Source organism: Suncus etruscus, chromosome 3, assembly GCF_024139225.1.
Source record: "Suncus etruscus isolate mSunEtr1 chromosome 3, mSunEtr1.pri.cur, whole genome shotgun sequence".
NCBI lineage: Eukaryota > Metazoa > Chordata > Mammalia > Eulipotyphla > Soricidae > Suncus > Suncus etruscus.
Genome location: NC_064850.1, coordinates 68,658,899 through 68,677,735, shown reverse-complemented (window position 1 = coordinate 68,677,735; position 18,837 = coordinate 68,658,899).

Sequence of the window (18,837 nt, the reverse complement as noted above, 5' to 3'; positions counted from 1 at the left end):
AACCAGAGAGATGGTATGAGGTCTAAGGCACTGTTTGATTCCTGACCCTGAACGGCATTCAACAACCACTGGATGAATCCCCAAACACTGAATCACAAATAGCCCCCAGGTTGTAACCTTAAAACCAAATATATATGCATTATATTTTCATTTATGTATATATGTATATTTAAGCATTTTTAAATTTTCTCTGAGTTGGGAGATACTGCTATATTTCAAAAACTAAAATAATCCTCCAGAATTTAAGTGGGGAATATTCTAAGAACAAACTTTTATGAGCTTTTAACACATATATTTATAAAGGGTAAAATTAAAGAGAAAAATTCCAAGAAAAACTGTCCCAAACTTTGAGCACATAATCATAGGTATATTCTTTTACCAGTAATGCCAATGACCTTGGAAAATAAAGATACCAAATAAAGTTCAAGAGTAAGATCCTTCAGTAGTATCTTACTATTATCTCCAAGAAATTTACACTCCAGGAAACAAATAGAAGTACCTACCATATTCTACATTTACACCATAATGAGCAATATTTGAAGGATATAAGAAAAAATGCTTAGATCTCATCTGAAAGACAAAAGCCTGTCATTCCAGCCTATTGTTTAAGAAATTTATCTTATGCAACTTGGTGGCTCTCAAATTGCTTAGAATTAATTAAATACAATAAAAATAGCTCTTAAATAACAATCACAAAATAAAATACTGCCTTTTTTCTTCACCTCTGTAATTTCTTTGTGCTGACCTGACATGTGTACCTCTAAGATCATCTAATGATCTCTTGAAAAAAATGTGTTTGGTGCTGTTGAGTCCTAAATGTTGAGTTCTATGTTATAATCCGAAGTTTGGTTTAAGAATTAACTGTAAACCTAGTCTTGATGTGAACATAAGTGTAGCCATGACAGGCTGTGAATTAAAATAGAAGACTAGGCCCAGAGAACAGCTAGTTCCTGGAACTAACCCTAGAGGTAAATGCCAGGAATTATACCCATATTAGGCTAAACAGCAGCTGACAGTTGGCCAGATGACAACTGCACCCTAGGACTGCAGCAGTGGACAGGTAGCCAGATGTGAGGGCGGCAGCCCAACTAGCTGTCTGTCTGATGTTACATTTGAATTAGAACCTATCCTAGGCCAATTTTGTACTAAAGACCAATAATTTTAAAGATCAAGTAGCTAGAGGCTAGAATCTCCTAGACTGAGACATGGGACCCTTTAAAATTGGTGTGTAGGCCATTCTGGGGTCCTCGTGTCTAAGGAGATGTTGAAACAAAATTCCTGTTTTTACATTACTGCCTATTTTCCTGGTGGTATTTTGGGTGGCGGATCCTGAGTTTCAGACTTTAACAGAGCTAGTTTTGTTCCACAATCTCTTTATTCAATTTTTAATTTTCACTTTTCTTGTTGATGGAGTCCTGGGTGTGAGAGGTAAAAGATCCAGTTCGTGAGCACCAGAAAAATTCACTCAAAGGTCCTGACCTATGTGATGTGTGTCCAGGCCTGTAAACAGGTCAGAATGACATTAGCAGTATATTTACAAAGCACAGCCCTAAGTGGATCCATTATGTCTGTGTCTAATGGAACTGCATTCCTCTAAGTGCTTCTTAAGTTGTGTAGACTGGAACAGGCCAATATTCCTCCAGGGCACTGGGAAGCTTGACTGCCATAAATAGCAACCTTGCTCCTCAAATTCTCTCCCCCCACCCTATGATCCTAAGCTTTTGAGGAAAAACACTGCTACAGGAGGTATTTATCCATTTGGCTAAGCCACTGATATACTTCTTTACTCAACCTCTCTAACTTGGAAAGAGCATGATAAAGTAACATCAAGACCTTTTCTCAGAAGATACTAGTCAATTTATTTATTTATTTATTTATTTTGCTGCATTGGCTATCTTGTTCCCATGATGCTAAGTCTACTATGCAATTCTACTTTTAACAGGCCCACCCACTTATCCTATCTTAAGTTCTATCACTACCGATATTTTACCAGAAAATAAGCAAGCAGTTAGAAATTAAATATCCACTTCATTAACCCATTTGTGAAAACTAAGAAAGTCAGCTTAGAAAGTTAGTTTGTTCAAAACTGCAGGGTAATAAGTGATGCCATTTGAACTTTTGTGTAATGCCTGATGTCGATCTAGAATCATTCTTCAAAAGTTTAGTGACATTTGGACTTTGTATAATAAGCCTTTATAACACAGAAGGATCATTAAATTTTCTGAGACTTACTTTACAGATAGAGGTTTTAATAAGCTGATGTTAAATATAGTTCTTGGTCAACAAAGTATAATCCAATTTAGAACTCTGATAACAAGATTAGCATATATGCCTAAGCAAACTCCCATCTGATTTTACCTGAGGAAAATTAAAAATAATAATAATAAAGTAGTTATATAGATGCAATAAAAGTACAAATCCCAAAACAATCAAATAGCAATTAGAGAGAAACCAGTGTATAAAGATTTGTCTTGCATGCAGACGACATAGATTCCATTCCTACAACCTCATTTACTTTGTTTAAAGCTCTGCCAGGAATAAATCCTGAGTGCAGAGCCAGGAATAAATCCTGAGCATCGCTGGATATAGCCAGAAAACAAAAACAAGCCCACACACACACACACAAAAAAACCCCGCAACTATAAGATAATACTACATGTGTGACTTATTTGCATTATATTCTTGGACTTATTTATTTATTTTTAATAAATATAATTTTTATTTTAATCATAGTGGCCTACATATCATTGACAATAATATTTTTGGTACATATTAACATTAAATCAGGGGAATTCCCATCACCGAATTGCCCTCCCTCCATCTTCGTTCCCCTCCTACCTCCCATATCCTCCTCCCTCACCCCCGGGGCTGCCAGAATAAGTGGTCCCCTCTGTGCCTAGCTTACTACTTAATGGTCCTACCCCTGTTTGGTTTTGGTACCTGCTTATTTCCCACTCTAATTGGGAGGTGGGACTAGATAGTTCAAGTTATGTGGTTTTGTTTGAAGAAGAGAAAAGTAATAAACTGGGGAAAACATCAAATACGCCAAAAATGGGCAGAGTCCTTCTGGAGGCTCTCATCCTAGGTTGGACAGACGAAGAGGAAAAAAGAAGGTGAAACACCACGACAGTACAAAAAGAGGTGTCAAATAAAATATCCAGTGAGCACTCCAACAATAAAGATAAGCACCACATAAAAGTCATGGTCTTGAGATAAAAAAAAAAACATGGCAGAGCACATAAAGGAAGAAAAGAAAGAAAAAATAAATAAATATAAATGGAGACAACAACTTCAATATCCACACCAAAACAAAGAAATCGACAAAGACTAGATAAATAAAAAAAAATTGTTTTGTGCTTTTTGCTTTTTTTTCCCTTTTTTTTCTTCCCTTCTGCACAGGCACAGTAAATATTGGGATATTTCACATATTGAAGAAAATTGTTAATGTCCTAAATTTAAACACAGAGCTATATTACACAAATATTTAGTTCATTTTACCTGTAAACATTTTCAATAAGTATTTATTGAATAGTCTTTATTATTACCTCTGATTAAAAAATAATTTTTTTAAGTTGACAAACCCTAAATATCACACATGGCTTGGTTCAGAACCTTTGAAAGTTCCCATTTGTGCAAAGGTAAAATTGGTGGGATAAAGTTCAACTTTTATGAGAAGGACCAAATAAATTAAATCAAATAGCTGACAATGTTAAATCCTAGCCACTTGAAATTCTCAAAATCTGGTTCTCCATTTGATTATGGTCACTAGAAATGTCACTATAGGTTGCCTCTTTTCAACATAATGAAAGATTGAGAAGCAGAACTGGACAATATGATAAAATGCAAACAAGGACGCAGAAAGTTGTTCACCAGGAGAATTCCTTTTTTTATTTTTAAATATAAAATTTTATTTAAGTACCATGATTACAAGCATGTTTGTAGTTGGGTTTAGTTATAAACAGTATATCCCCCTTCACCAGTGCAACATCCCCACCACCAATATCCCTCCTCCTCCCCTGTCTCTGCCTATATTCTCTACAGGCATTCTACTTCTCTCATTCTTTAACATTGTCATGCTAGCTCAATGCTATTAGGGAAATAACTACACTAATGCACTACCAGGATAATTCCTAAATCAAAAATGGAGAGAGATGTCCACTAAGTAAGATTGTCATCAATTTGATCACACTCCTTCTAGAGCTTTCCTAATTGAGGACTAGGCTGTGGGAAGTAAGTTACACTAAGAAGTATTTCAAGACTCAGGCAGTATTAGATTCAAGCCTAGGAGCCTAATGGTGGGAAATTCCTTTTTTCTTACTGGAACTCACGGGTTACACATGGGAGCTTGGCTGATCATTTGGGATACTGAGGATCGAATAACAAGTTAATAAAGAAAACTGTGATCTTTGTAGAATGTGCTGCATTCAGACACAGAAAAGAGTGAACCAAATTTCTGCTGTGTGACCTAAAATACGGCAAAAATTCTGGACCATCTCTTCTCTCCTGAGTCCTGGACTTCGATCCTTTAGATGCAGCTTTTAAAATTATAAAATGATCAACAAAAGAAAAAATGGGTAAGCAGAAAGAAATAACAAAGCTTAGAACAGAAATTAATGAAATAGATAAAAAGAAAACAATCTGAAAGATCAATGAAAGCAAAAGTTGTTTCTTTGAAAAAATAAACAAGATTTATAAACCACTAGTAAAACTCACAAAGAAACAGAGAGAGAGAAACTTAACTGGATTAGATGTGAAAGGGGGAGATAACTACAGATATGGCAAGTACTCAAAGGGTAATCAGAGACTACTATGCCATGAAACATGAGAATCTAGGAAAAATGGATAAATTCTTGGACTCATAATTTTCCATAGTTAAACCAGGATAATCTAGCCTATCTAAACAGACTTGTCACTAATGAGGAAATTAAAATGGTAATCAAAAATCTTCCCAAAAACAAAAACCCAGGCCCAGATTGATTCATTAATGAATTCTTTAAAACCTTTCAAGAGGAGCTACTAGCAATCCTGGCCAGGCTCTTCAATGAAATTGAAAAATCAGGAACACTCCCAAATAGTTTTTATAAAGCTTTTTATAAACCTTGATATCAAAACCAGATGCATGACTTTCCCCCAATTTTAAATTGTATTACAAAGCTATATTCATTAAAGCAGCATGGTATTGGAATAAAGATGGACTCTCAGATCAGTGGAATAGACTTCAGTTTTCACAGAATGTTCACCAGGATGTTCATAATCATTAATTTTTGATTAAGGGCAAGAAATGCACAATGGAGCAAGGAAAGCCTCTTCAACAAGTGGTGTTGGGATAAATAGTCAGCCACTTACCAAAAAATGAACTCAGACTTCCATCTTACACCATGCACAAAGGTTAAATCCAAATGGATTTAATATCTTGATATCAGACCTAAAACCATAAGGCATATAGAACAACACATAAGTAAAATATTTTATGACATTGAGATTAAAGGCATCTTCAAGGCGGAAACAGCACTCTCCAAACAAGTGTCAACAGAGATAAACAAATGGGACTATATTAAGATGAGAAGCTTCTGCAACTCAAAAGAAATAATATCTAGGATATAAAAGCCACCCACAGAATGGAATAAACTATTAATCCAATATCCATCAGATAAGTTGCTAATATCTAAAATATACAAGGTATTGACAGAATTTAACAACAAAAAAAGTCTAACCCCATACAAAAATGGAGAGAAAAATTGAACAGACAATTTCTCAAAGAGGAAATACAGATCATCAAAAGGCACATGAAAAAATGCTCCACATCACTAATCATTAGGGAGATGCGAATCCAAACAACAATGAGATACTATCTCATGCCATAGAGACTGGCACACATCACAAAGAACAAGAACAATCAGGGCTGGTAGGGATGTGGAGAGAAAGGAACACTCATTCACTGCTCTTGGGAATGCCATCTAGTTCAGCCTTTATGAAAAACAATATGGAGATTCCTCAAAAAAACTTGATATTGAACTCCCATTTGATCCAATTATGTCACTCCTAGGGAATACCCTAGGAACACAAAAATACAATACAAAAATGCCTTCCTCACACCTATATTTATTGCAGCACTATTCACAATAGCCAGACTCTGGAAACAACCAAGATTCCCTTTAACATACAAATGGCTAAAGAAACTGTGGTACATATACACAATGGAATATTATGCAGCCATCAGAAAAGATTAAGTCATGAAATTTTCCTATACAAGCATGTACCATATTTTCCGGCGTATAAGATGACTTTTGAAACAAAAAACGTCAACCAAAAATTGGGGGTCGTCTTATACACTGAGTATATCCCGAAAAATGTTTTAATATGCCACTAAATGAAAATTGTCTGAATATTGCCACAAAACAAATTTTCCAACTCAATCCTGTACCAATCACTGCAAGGCTACTCAGACCGCCTAACTCAGCCAATACAAGCAGTCTTTTTATGCATACAAATTAGACAATGTTCTGGACCCAAATCTACACTGTAAAAAGCCTGCTCAGATTGGCCAGAGACAGAGAGGAAGTCTATTACAGTATAACCTTTGAACCTTTGCTTGTTGTGATTGGCTTACTGTGGTACATACAGTTGCAGCACAGGAACGTTCTGTCTGATACAGCGAATATAGGCCTAAACCCATGTTTTAACTGCAAAATTAGGGGGTCGTCTTATACGCCGGAAAATACATTATATGAAATCTATTACGCTGAGTGAAATAAGTCAGAAGGAGAGAGATGGTCTCACTCATCTATGGGTTTTAAGAAAAATAAAAGATGGGGCCGGGCGGTGGCGCTGGAGATAAGGTGCCTGCCTTGCCTGCGCTAGCCTAGGACGGACCGTGGTTCGATCCCCCGGTGTCCCATATGGTCCCCCAAGAAGCCAGGAGCAACTTCTGAGCGCATAGCCAGGAGTAACCCCTGAGCGTCACAGGGTGTGGCCCAAAAACCAAAAAAAAAAAAAAAAAAAGAAAAAGAAAAGATACTATTATAACTATACCAAGAGACAACAGAGATGAGGGCTTGAAGGACTGGCTCAAGAGAAATAACTACACTGGCAACTACCATGTTGTCTTTAACAACAGTGTTAATGAGTGAGAGAAATAGAACGCCTGTCTTAAATACAGGCGGGGTGGGAGGTGGTGAGATAGGAGTATTGGTGATGTGAATGTTGTGCTGGTGAAGGAGCATGACTGAAACCCAATTCCAATCATGTCTGTAATCGTGCTTTAATAAAGATATTATTTAAAAAAATAAAGACTCATTGTATTCAGAGATAAACCTCAGCAGTGCTAATTGACCATATGCAACAAATGCAAACTTTTAACCCTTGTGCTATCTCTCTGACCTAGAAAAAACACTTTTTAATATTTTCAGTGAAATCTATATGTGACCATATCTTAGCTTCAAAGTTCCCCTAATTTTGAGGTAAGTATTATATCAAGACAGGTAGAATAATGTCAAGTTGACTCTGATGTGATCATTTACTATCAGACCCTGTTTTGTAAGATTTAATTTTACCTTCTGTTTTTAGGGTGTTGCCTTTTCTTAATCTGACATGACTTTGGCCTTCGCTATTTCCTAAATTAATGAACCTCTAACATATGAAACCCCAAACTCATGACATACTTAAAATAAAGCCCCATATTCCAATGATCCTAGAGAGAGAATTATTTAAAAGCAAAATAATTAGTCCTTCTGGTCATTGTATGCTACAGCAAAATTTCTTTGCTATTGCTTAAAGTTGAACATTTTGTTAAAGGGTAAATTCTTTTATCAATTTGTGCTGAAGCTCTTCATGTTCTAGGTCCTAGGATCCTAGGAGCTCCCATTTAATATGTTAAATTTTGACATGCAGTCACTAAACTTTGATCTTTAATGTATAATAACATCTTCTAAAAATTTTAACAAATGTTGATATGGCTTAGATGAAAAGATAAAACATCTTTTCAGAAAAACTATATTCTAATATTCTTTAAAACCACTCTATTTGGGTATAAAAATTCCTTGTATGTTCAGAGAAAAAGAAAAGAGAAAGTAGTTAGCTTTTCCAGTATGAAATAAAATAAGCCTGAAAATTAGATTCCACTATGTTAGAAATGAAATGTGAAGATACAAGAACCTATTGTTCTCCTCCCACCCAAGAAGCTGCCAGTGAACACTCACGACCTTAAATTCTTACAGTTTCCAATTAATGAATTCTCAGTTTGTAAGAATATACATTATCTCATGTGTTCCAATCATTGTTATTTTAAATTTTATGCAGAAATACAGTTTAAACAGTGTTAAAATGTCAACAGCATCCTAAAGTCTCAAGATAAATTTACAGGGAGCTCTAGATCCTAGGTTATCATTGACATATGCTTTTGGTGAACTTTAATTAAAACTTAAATATGGTGTATATGTGAGTATGACAATACAACTAACCACATATGTTTTTCTAGTGACAGTATATAAAACAAGAATCTCTGTGTTAATCAGAGAAACACATTTTCCTAATGAGTACTTTTATCAATATTGTGTTGTGTGGAGAGTCAAAAAAGGGCAGCATAAAAATAAATTAGCTGCAGATATGCAGTTGTCCCTTCAAACATTATATTTTACAGAAGACTAAGTGCTTAGTAGGCTTCTTCCTCCACAATGAAGTTTTGGACTAACTCTGGGAATGTGGTTGGTGGGGTTCTGATCGTCTGATCAAATAAATTATTATTTATTTTGCTTTTAAAATAGAAATATTTTCCTTTTTCATTTTTTATTTTAAATTAATATTTTTATTTAAGCACCATAATTATAAACATGTTTGTGGTTATGTTTTATTTATAAAAATGAGAACATTCCCCCTTCACCAGTGTAACATTCCCACCACCAATGTCCCCCATCACCTTCCTTCCTCACCCCTGCCTGTATTCAAGGTAGGCATTCTACTTCTCTTACTCACTACCATTGTCATAATAGTTGTCATTGTAGGTATTTTTCTAACTGAACTCACCACACTTTGTGGTTAGCTTCATATCATGGGCTGGTCCTTCCAGCCCTTATCTCTATTGTCTCTTGGTATAGTTACAAAAATCTCTTTTATAGCTCTTAAAACCCATCGATGAGTGGGACTATTCTGTGTCTCTTTCTCCTCTCCCTCTGACTTATTTCACTCAGCATAATAGTTTTCATGTTATTTATGTATAGGAAAATTTCATGACTTCATTTTCTGACGGCTACATAGTGTTCCACTGTGTAAATGTACCAGAGTTTCTTTAGCCACTCATCTGTTGTCAGGCATCTGGGTTATTTCCAGCTCACATTTGATCATGTAGCTTCCACAGATGCTTCTGGGAAAACTTGGTCCCAAACCCGGCAGCTGAGGATCAAGGCAACAGCCACCTCTTGCTAGGTATTCAGCAAGCTGCTTGGGCAGTGCCAGCTTATCTCTGATCTGCTCAAACAAATTAAATGAAGAAACAGAATAAAATTTAAAATGTGACTTGCCTCATCAATATGAAGTAGAATATTGTTAAGTAGGTGCTTAAATGGCTCTTCACCTGGAGTGTAAGATTTCAATAGAATTAAACAGAGAAAAAAACTTGCCACATCTTCTCTTCCTTTTTAAATTTTATTTTTATTTAGAGCTACTAGATAGGGGCCTGATCCTTTCTTATAGAAACATAGAACATGAATCATCTTGTTTTTTCCTCATATTTATATGTCTTCCTACAAACTGAGAAATAAGAGTGGTTGGTACCCAGGAGTCAATTGGTCTCAGGAGCATAGAGTGGAAATAAAAAATGGTCAGCCCTACATGCCCACACCAATATCAACAAAAATAGAATAAATAGACCCAAACTATAACAAGCTCAACAGAAAATGGAGCTGTTACACTAGCAGTGTAGTGGGCTAAGGGTGGAGGGATGGGACACATGCTGGGAACTAAGATGGAGAGAGGTCAACACTGGTGGTGGGAACGACTCTAATTCATTGTCACTGTGTAACTGAAATACAACTGTGAAAGACTTGTAATTCACATTGTTCTCAATTAAAAATGTTAAAAAAAGAATTTAACAGAGAAAGGAGCTCTGACATTGAAATGTTACAAGGACAGGTCTAACAGCACACATTTAAAGCACAGATGACAAGAGGATGGACATTTTGCCACCCTGCTTATATCAAAAGTAAAAGTGATTCTAAAGATAAATTTGCAGAGGGTAATCTCCCCTAGCTAGAGTCTGCTTCAAGAATTCCTTACATTTCTTCCTGAGAAAGAATTTCTTCCTGCTGTGTGCTTTGTTTTGTTTTCTATAATATGAACTTGACCATTTCACCTCCTACAAGTTAATATTCAGCAGTTGGTTACAAAAATCTGTCTGTAGTAATAGAAGTAAATTTTATGTTGAGCAGTAAATGCATCATTGGTTTCTATTCCACAAAGCTTATTCATATTATTTATATTGAGGCCTAAAATAATGTTTAGGCACAGAACATGCCTAAAACTTTTTTTGCAATATCATAATCTATTTTTACATTTTGGAATATATCTCCATGACCCTAACCATAGTAATCTCTCTCTCACCCAAATCCTAAATTGACCTCATATCATAATTATTTTCTGTATACTTAAACTCATTTTTGTCCTTGTGGATGCATAATCAAGAAAAGTTTTCTGGGCATCTACATCCATTCACAGCCCCTAAAACTGATTCTTGCTTTTTCCCTTGGACAAAACATGCTCAATGAAAATTCATATTAGGGATTGAGCTTGACAGATGAAAGTGGTGTTGACTCACTTTATTAATGCTTGAATCCTGGTGGAATGATTTATAGAAATAGAGATCATTCAAAATGAGGCAGAATAGGAAGATAGTTGAGGCCTTCTAAGAGGCAGAGAAATGCTGAGACTAATGACCTACTTTGAATCTTAACTCTAGTTACATTTCTGGAAGCTTTGGAAGATCAAATAATGCCCACAATTACAGTAGTCATGCCTGCAGTCAGCGAGCTCCATAGATTTACTTTGCTCTTGAAAGGGATGTAAACCATTCAGTGAAAAATTATGGGTACACAGCCATAGAGCTGAAAGCTGACGATTTCAGGAGTAGAAGAAGGAACAAGCCTGCCAAAGTCAGGCCCACTGCACCCACAATTACCATTTTGCCAATGGCCCTCCTTCAACAATCCTCTATGTCTCTCTGCAAAGACACCAATCTGACCAAAAGTCCAGGTGTGCTAGTTAGTATGATAGTGGTGATCTCCATGACTTTTAGGAGTACAGATACCCTCTACCTTCTTCGTGTACTTCTGGAAACCCTGCCACACAGCCCCACAAAAGCTGCAGTATGAGCAATAGTACTTGGTATTCCTGGACCACTGCACCATTCGTGACTGTTGATAACTCCATTTCTTTAGTACAGTCAACCCTAGAGGAACACACCAATCCAAGGCCAATGTATATTTGAAACCATGAGTTTATTCAGGAAAAAATAAGTAATAGAATGATTAGCTAGCAACAAGAACTTACTAAATTCTGTCAATAACTTAATGAACTTATTCTTAGATACACTGATTTTCACAAATATTTTGTGAATATTTGTTGGACTCTTTATCTTTTTTTTCTTTCATTTCTTTTAAATAATTTCTCTCCCACATAGCTGGAAACAAATGTGTTATGATCAACTATGTCAACTATGAGACACATAGTTTATAAAGTAAATTATAAAAGTACTCTATACTTCAAATTAACTTGTAAGTTGAACATCTAAGTTACGAGACAATCATATAACTTGATATATATAATCCTATTTTTACTTAAATCAATTTAGTTTATTATTATTCACTTGTAGTTGTGAATGTTAATTTAAGTTTGTTTGTTGGGGGGAATATGCAATGCTAAGAGCTTGCTCCTATTTTCAGGAATCTCTACTAGTGTATCTTGAGAACATGGATGATGTGGGGAATAAAATCCAGGGACACCAGCAAGACAAGTACTATAAGTTAATTTTATGTATCCACTTTATTGTGCCAAGAGATCCTCAGATAGCTTTTGAAACTCTTAATTCTGGGAAAGTATATATGGTGTTTCCAGATGAATTTAATTTTTTTCCATTTTTAAAAGTTCTTTTTAGTTACTGTGATTCATCATACTGATAATGAAAGGGTATCATGCAACAAAGTTTCAACAACACACAGCACCTAGAGTGTTCAGTTCTCTCCACAGTAATGCTAAAATCATCTTCATCCATGTTAATCAAAGATATCAGCCTGCAATTCTCTTTTTGTGGTCTTTCTTTTTGCTTTTGGGATCAGATGGTGTTTGATTCATGGAAACTATTTAGGAGTATTTTTTAGTTTCTGCAATTTCCTGGAAGAGCCTGGAAAGTATTATTAGTATCCTCATTAAAAGGTTGAAAGAATTCATTAGTAAGTCCAATGGCTTTTGTTTGGGGTAGAATTTTGATTACCAATACAATTTCTTCTATACTAATAGGTCTGTTCAAATATTCCAAATCATCTTGCTTCAGGTTTCAAAGCTTGCAGTACAATAATTTTTCCATTTCTTCTAGTTTCTCTAGCTTTGTGGCATAAAAATTCTCAAAGCAATCTCTAATTATCCTTTGAATTTCTGTAGTTTGTTGTGAAATCTCCCCTTTAATTTCTGATTAGGTTGATTATGTTTCTCTCTGTGGTTGTGTGGGTGAGAGAGAGAGAAAGAGTGAGAGAAAGAGAGAGAGAGAGAGAGGTTACCAGTGATTTATTGATCTTATTTATTTATTTTGTTGTTTATTTTATGGGCCACATTTGGAAATGTTCAAGAGTTACTCATGGGCTCTACACTCAGAAATTATTCTTGCAGGCTTGGGAGATCACATGAGAGTCCAGGACTCAAACACAGGTTAGCAGCATGCAAGGCAAAGGCCATATTCAGTCTAGCCCCTTATTTATTTTTTCAAAATATCATTCTTGCTTTTATTACTTTTTTGGATTATTTATTATGGTTTTGGTCCATTACTTTTGCTCTGTTTTATTATTTCCTTCTTTGTGCCTGGTTTTGGCATACTTTGCTGGTCATCTTCCAATTTTTTATTATCACTTTACTTAAACAACGTGGTTACTAAATTGTTCATGATTGAGGTTCACCCATCACCAGTTAATATTTCCCACCACCAATGTCCTTAGTATCACTCTCCCCAACATGCCCCCACCTGACTGTTAGGCACACATTCTCTCTCCTCTTTCTTTCTCTCTTTTGCTGTTTTTCACTCTCTCTTCCTTTTATTCCCCCCCTTTTGTTTTGGTCACAAAAGTGACGCTCAGGGGTTACTCCTGGCTATGTGCTCAGAAATCACCCCTGGCTTGGGGGACCATATGGGATGCTAAGGGATCAAACTGCAGTCATCCTAGGTTAGCTCGTGTAAGGCGAATGCCCTAATGCCTGCACCAATGCTGCAGCCCCTTATTTCCCTTTTAGACACTGTCACTTGCAATATTGTTAATGAGGGGGTATCAAGCATAGCACTTCAGTTCCTTTCAGCACTCAATTCTTATTCAGAGTGATAAGTTTCAACTATCATTCATCATAGTGGATCATTATACCTTAAATGCACAGCTCACCTATTTGTGACAAGCTTCCAAAGATACACTGGTCCTGCTGGCCCTCATCTCTATTGTCTCTGAATATTATTACCATTTATATTTCTCTCCCTCTGACTATTTTCACTTACATTGTACTCCATATACATCAATGTATAAGCAAATTTAATGGATTTGTTTTTCCTAATAGTTGTGTAGCATTCCTTTGTGTAGATGTATCACTGCTTCTTTAGCCACTCATCTGTTCTCAGGCTCTTGGTGCTGTGATAAACATAGGATTGCAGAGGGCTATTCTGCATTGTTTTGGAGGTTTCTAGGATAGATTCCTAGGAGTATATTTCTAGGATAGATTCTGGAACAGGGGAAGCTCAATTTCTAGTTTTTGGTTGTTGGGTTTCTTTTTGTTTTTTGTTTGTTTGTTTTTGAGAAAAATACATACTGTTTTCCAAAATGGTTGCACCACAAGCAGTGAATGAGAGTCCCTTTCTCACCTCATCCATTTCAGCTCTGGTTGTTTTTGTTCTTTGTGGTATGTGGTGTGAGATGATATCTTATTGTTGTTTTGATTTGCATCCATAATGATTTATGATGTGCAACATTTTTTTCACATGTACTTTTTAGCTATCTGTAGTACTTCTTTGAGGAAATATCTATTCATTTCTTCTCCCATTTTTGAATGAGCTTAGATGACTTTTTTTGCTAAGTTATACTAGTGCCTTGTATATCTTAGATATTAACCTGTTATCTAATGGTTATGGGTAAATAGTCTCAGTTTAATGTAGTCAGTTTGTTTATATTTTTTCCACTTGCTTGGCCAGTGGTGTATCATCCTTGAAGAGGCTTTTAACTTCAGTGTAATGGAGCATTCTGTTATGTTTTTCTCTTTGTACCTTAAGGTTTCAGATCTAATGTCAAGATCTTTAATTTATTTTGAGTTCACCATTTGCATGAAGTAAAAGAGAGATCTCAGTTCACATTTTGCCTGTAGTAGAGTAGTTTTCCGAAGACCACTTGTTGAAAAGGCTTTCCTTGCTCCACTGTGTCTATCTGGCCCCCTTTTCCCTTTATTGAAGGTTAATTTATACCTGGGTGTCAATCTTAGAATATTCAACTCATTACAACATTGATCTAAGGGTTTGTCTTTATTCCAGTATCGTGCTTTTTTAATGGTTACTGCTTTATACAACAGTATAAAGTTGGGGAATTTTATGCTTCCCCTCTTCTTTTCCACTAGGATTTATTTATTCATGGATTCTAATTTATCCATGTAAGTTTCAAGATTACTTCTTTTAAAAAGAGGTTTGATCACTTCTTTAAAAAATTTTATTTGTATTCTTATAGGGACTGATTAAATCTCTACAATGTTTTGGAAAGTATTGATATTTTAATGATATTATTCCTCCAGATTCATGAGCAGGTTATATGTTTTTATTTCCTTGTGACCTCTTTTATTTCTTAAAACAGTGTTTTGTAATTTTCTTTGTATAGTTCTTTCATTTCTTTAGTCAAGTTGAATTTGATTTTTCTGAAGCACATTGTGAATGGGATTTTTTGTTTTTGTTTTTGGGTCACACCCGGTGGCCCTCAGGGGTTATTCTCAGAAATTGCTCCTGGCAGGCATGGGGAACCATATGGGAAACTGACATTTGAACCACCATCTGTTCTGAATCAGCTGTGTACAAAGCAAATGCCCTAGGCGCAGGGGTCCTCAAACTTTTTAAACAGGGGCCAGTTCACTGTCCTTAAGACTGTTGGAGGGCCAGATTATAGTAAAAACAAAAATTATGAACAAATTTCTATGCACACTGAATAGATCTTATTTAGAAGTGAAGAAACAAAATGGGAATAAATACAATATGTGGCCCGCGGGCCGTAGTTTGAAGAACCGTACTAGGGGCTGCACCCAGAAGACTCCACATGCCAGTTCTTCTGTTTTTCTTCAGCTGGTATGTTGGGGACTCTGGGCAGGACAGCTAGCCATAGGCCCCCTGGGCTGACCACTTAGTCCAGGGAACTAAGATCCCCCCACGCCAGACTGGTCTTCAGGGCCACGCCTGGTAAATCGGGCCCTGGGGGGAGGGTGGGGGAGAGAAATTCTCCCCTATGCATACTGGACCCCATTCAGGAGTTCTTTTCTTACTGGTATTCATTTGCACCCATTTGCGCATTTGCACCCACGCAACATATATACTTTTTAACAACACCCAAAAATGTCCTTATTTCTCAATTGTTTCTAGGGAAAAAAATGAAATGTCCTAGATTTGGAGGATAACATTCAAAAAGGTCTCTAAAATCAGTGTATATGTAGACATGACTTCCTATACAGTGGTCCTCTCTGACTGCCAAGCCTAATCCATAAACAATTCCTCTATACAATATATATAGCCCCTCTGATATATTTCACCTCCCCCACACCAGAGCCCCTTCTACTCCCTTAACTCCAATCCGGATTCGTTATCTTCCCCTTAATTAACCCTCTTTACCCTCAGTTCTGGCAGAGATGTGGGGAGAAAGTAACTCTTATTCACTGCTAATGGGAATGCCAGTTAGTCCAGCCTTTATGGAAAACAATATGGAGATTCCTCAAAAAACTGGAAATCGAACTCCCATATGATCCAGCTATTCCACTCTTAGGGTATATACCCTAGGAACGCAAAAATACAATTCAAGAATCTTTCTCTTATCTATATTTATTGCAGTGCTATTTACAATAGCCAGACTCTGGAAGCAACCAAGATGCCCTTCAACAGATGAATGACTAAAGAAACTGATACATATACACAATGGACTATTATACAGCCATCAGGAGAGGTGAAATCATGAAATTTTCCTATACATGGACGTATATGGAATCTATTAAGTTGAGTGAAATAAGTCAGAAGGTGAGAGATAGACACAGAATAGTTTCACTCATCTATGGGTTTTAAGAAAAATTAAAGACATTACTGTAATAAGGCCCAGAGACAATAGTTAAGGACTAGAAGGGTTAGAAGGACTGGTTCACAAGCTCACCATCAAGAATGGTGAATTCTGTTAGGGAAATAACTACACTAACAACTAGCATGACAATGTTAAAGAATAAGAAAAGTAGAATGCCTGTCGTGAATACATGCAGGGGTGAAGGAGGGGGCATTGGTGGTGGGAATGTTGCACTGGTGAAGGGTGATATTCTATTTGTAACTAGAACCCAACTACAAACATGCTTGTAATAAATAAATAAATAAATATTTATATAAAAAAAGAAAAAATGCAAAAGAAAAATTTCTCTTCTATTTTCATCTTTTTGAAGGTTTTCATCATGAATGAGTCCTGTACTTGTCAAATAATTTCACTGCCTCTATTGGTATAAATATGGTTGTTATATTTTTATTTAATGATACAATATATTATATTGATTTACTTTCATGTTGAATCATTCTTGCATCTCTAAATGAATCCCACGTGGTCTTGATGAGCTGTTGGATTCTATTTGCTAATTTTTTATTGAGAAAACTTCTCTATTCATCAGTGATGTACATTTAAAATTCTATTTTTGTGGTATCTCTGTCTGCTTTTAGTATCAGGGTGATGTTAACTTCATATAAACTATTTGGTAATGTTTCTGTTTCTTCAATTATCTGAAAGAGCCTTAAAATGTTGGCAGTAGGTCCTCTTTCAAGGTTTAAATAAATTTACTAGTAAATTAATTTGGGCCTGCGATTTTGTTTGGGGAAGCATTTTAATTATCACTTTAATTTCCTCAAGTGATAGATCTGTTTAGATTTTAGATAATCTTGCTTCCATTTTGGGAGATTTTAGAAGTTCAAACTTAATTCATTTGGGGGGGTTCTCTTCTTTAGTAGCATAAATTTTATTAAGGCAATCTCTGATTAACATTTGAATCTCTATATAAGATCTCTAATAATATCCCCCTTTCATTTCTTTGTTTATTAAGTTTCTCTTTTTTGTATGTCCTTCTAATGGTTTATCAGTCTTGTTTATTTTTCAAATATCCAACTCTTGCTTTCTTTGATCTTCTGAATTTTTTTGTATTCCAGTTCATTGATTTCAGCTGAATTTTTTTTATTTTCTTCTGCCTGACTATTTTCAATCATTTTTTGAGAATTTTTCTTAGCTGTTCTATTGAGTTATTTATGCTGGCTATTTCTAGCTTCCTAAAAATGCTTGTACAGCTATAAATTTTCCTTTTAATACTGATTTTCTATTTCCCACAAATTTTGATCATTTGTATCTTCATTCTCACTTGTTTCAATGTTTCTTTTGATTTTTTCTTATTTCACCTACTACTTGTTCAGTATGAACTATTTAATTACCAGGTTTTAAAGGTTTTTTTTTTTCATTTTTATTTTGTTTGCAGGCCATACCCAGTTATATTCACTGGTTACTACTGGCTATGTGCTCAGAAATTACTCCCAGAGGGCTGAGGGGACTATATGGGATGCCAGGGATAAAACCCAGGTCATCCATATTGAAACAAATGTCCTATCCACTGTGCTATTTCTTTGGCCCTTTCACTTCTATTTTCAATGAATAATGGTCTGAGAATATAGTCAATAAAATTTATATCCTCTTGATATTTTGGAGCTATGTTTTATAAACCAGCATGTGGTCCATCATGGAGAATGTCCATGTGGAGAATGTGTGTTCAACTTTCTGGGCATAAAAACCCTATATATACGTGTGTGTAGGGTTTTTCATGTATTATATATCTTTATTTTTTAAAATTCAATATATCCGTGTCATGTTTTAGCCTGTTCGATCTATTAATGGTGACAGAGTGGTGTCAAAATCTCCCACTTCTATGGTTTTCTGTTAATGTCTTTCTTCAAGTTTAATAGCAGTTGCTTTAAGTATTTTGCTGGCCCTCATTGGGGGTATATATACTTAGGAGTGTGATTTCTTCCTGATGTACACATCCCTTAATTATTAATAAGTGACCGCCCCTATCACTCACCTTTTTGAGCCTCAAGTCTGCTTCCTCTGATATTATGACCACTCCAGCCTTTTTGAGGGAGTTGTTTGCTTGAAGATTGTCCTCCAACTTTTGACTTTGAGCCTGTGTTTGTTCTGACAATTCATATGTGTTTCTTGCAACAGCAAAATCTTGGAGTTTATTTTTCTGAATCATTTTGCCACTTTGTGTCTTTTAACTGGTGTATTTAGTCCATTGACATTGAGTGAAATGATCGTCATAGAATGTATTGTCATTTTGTATAGAAGTTTCTTGTGT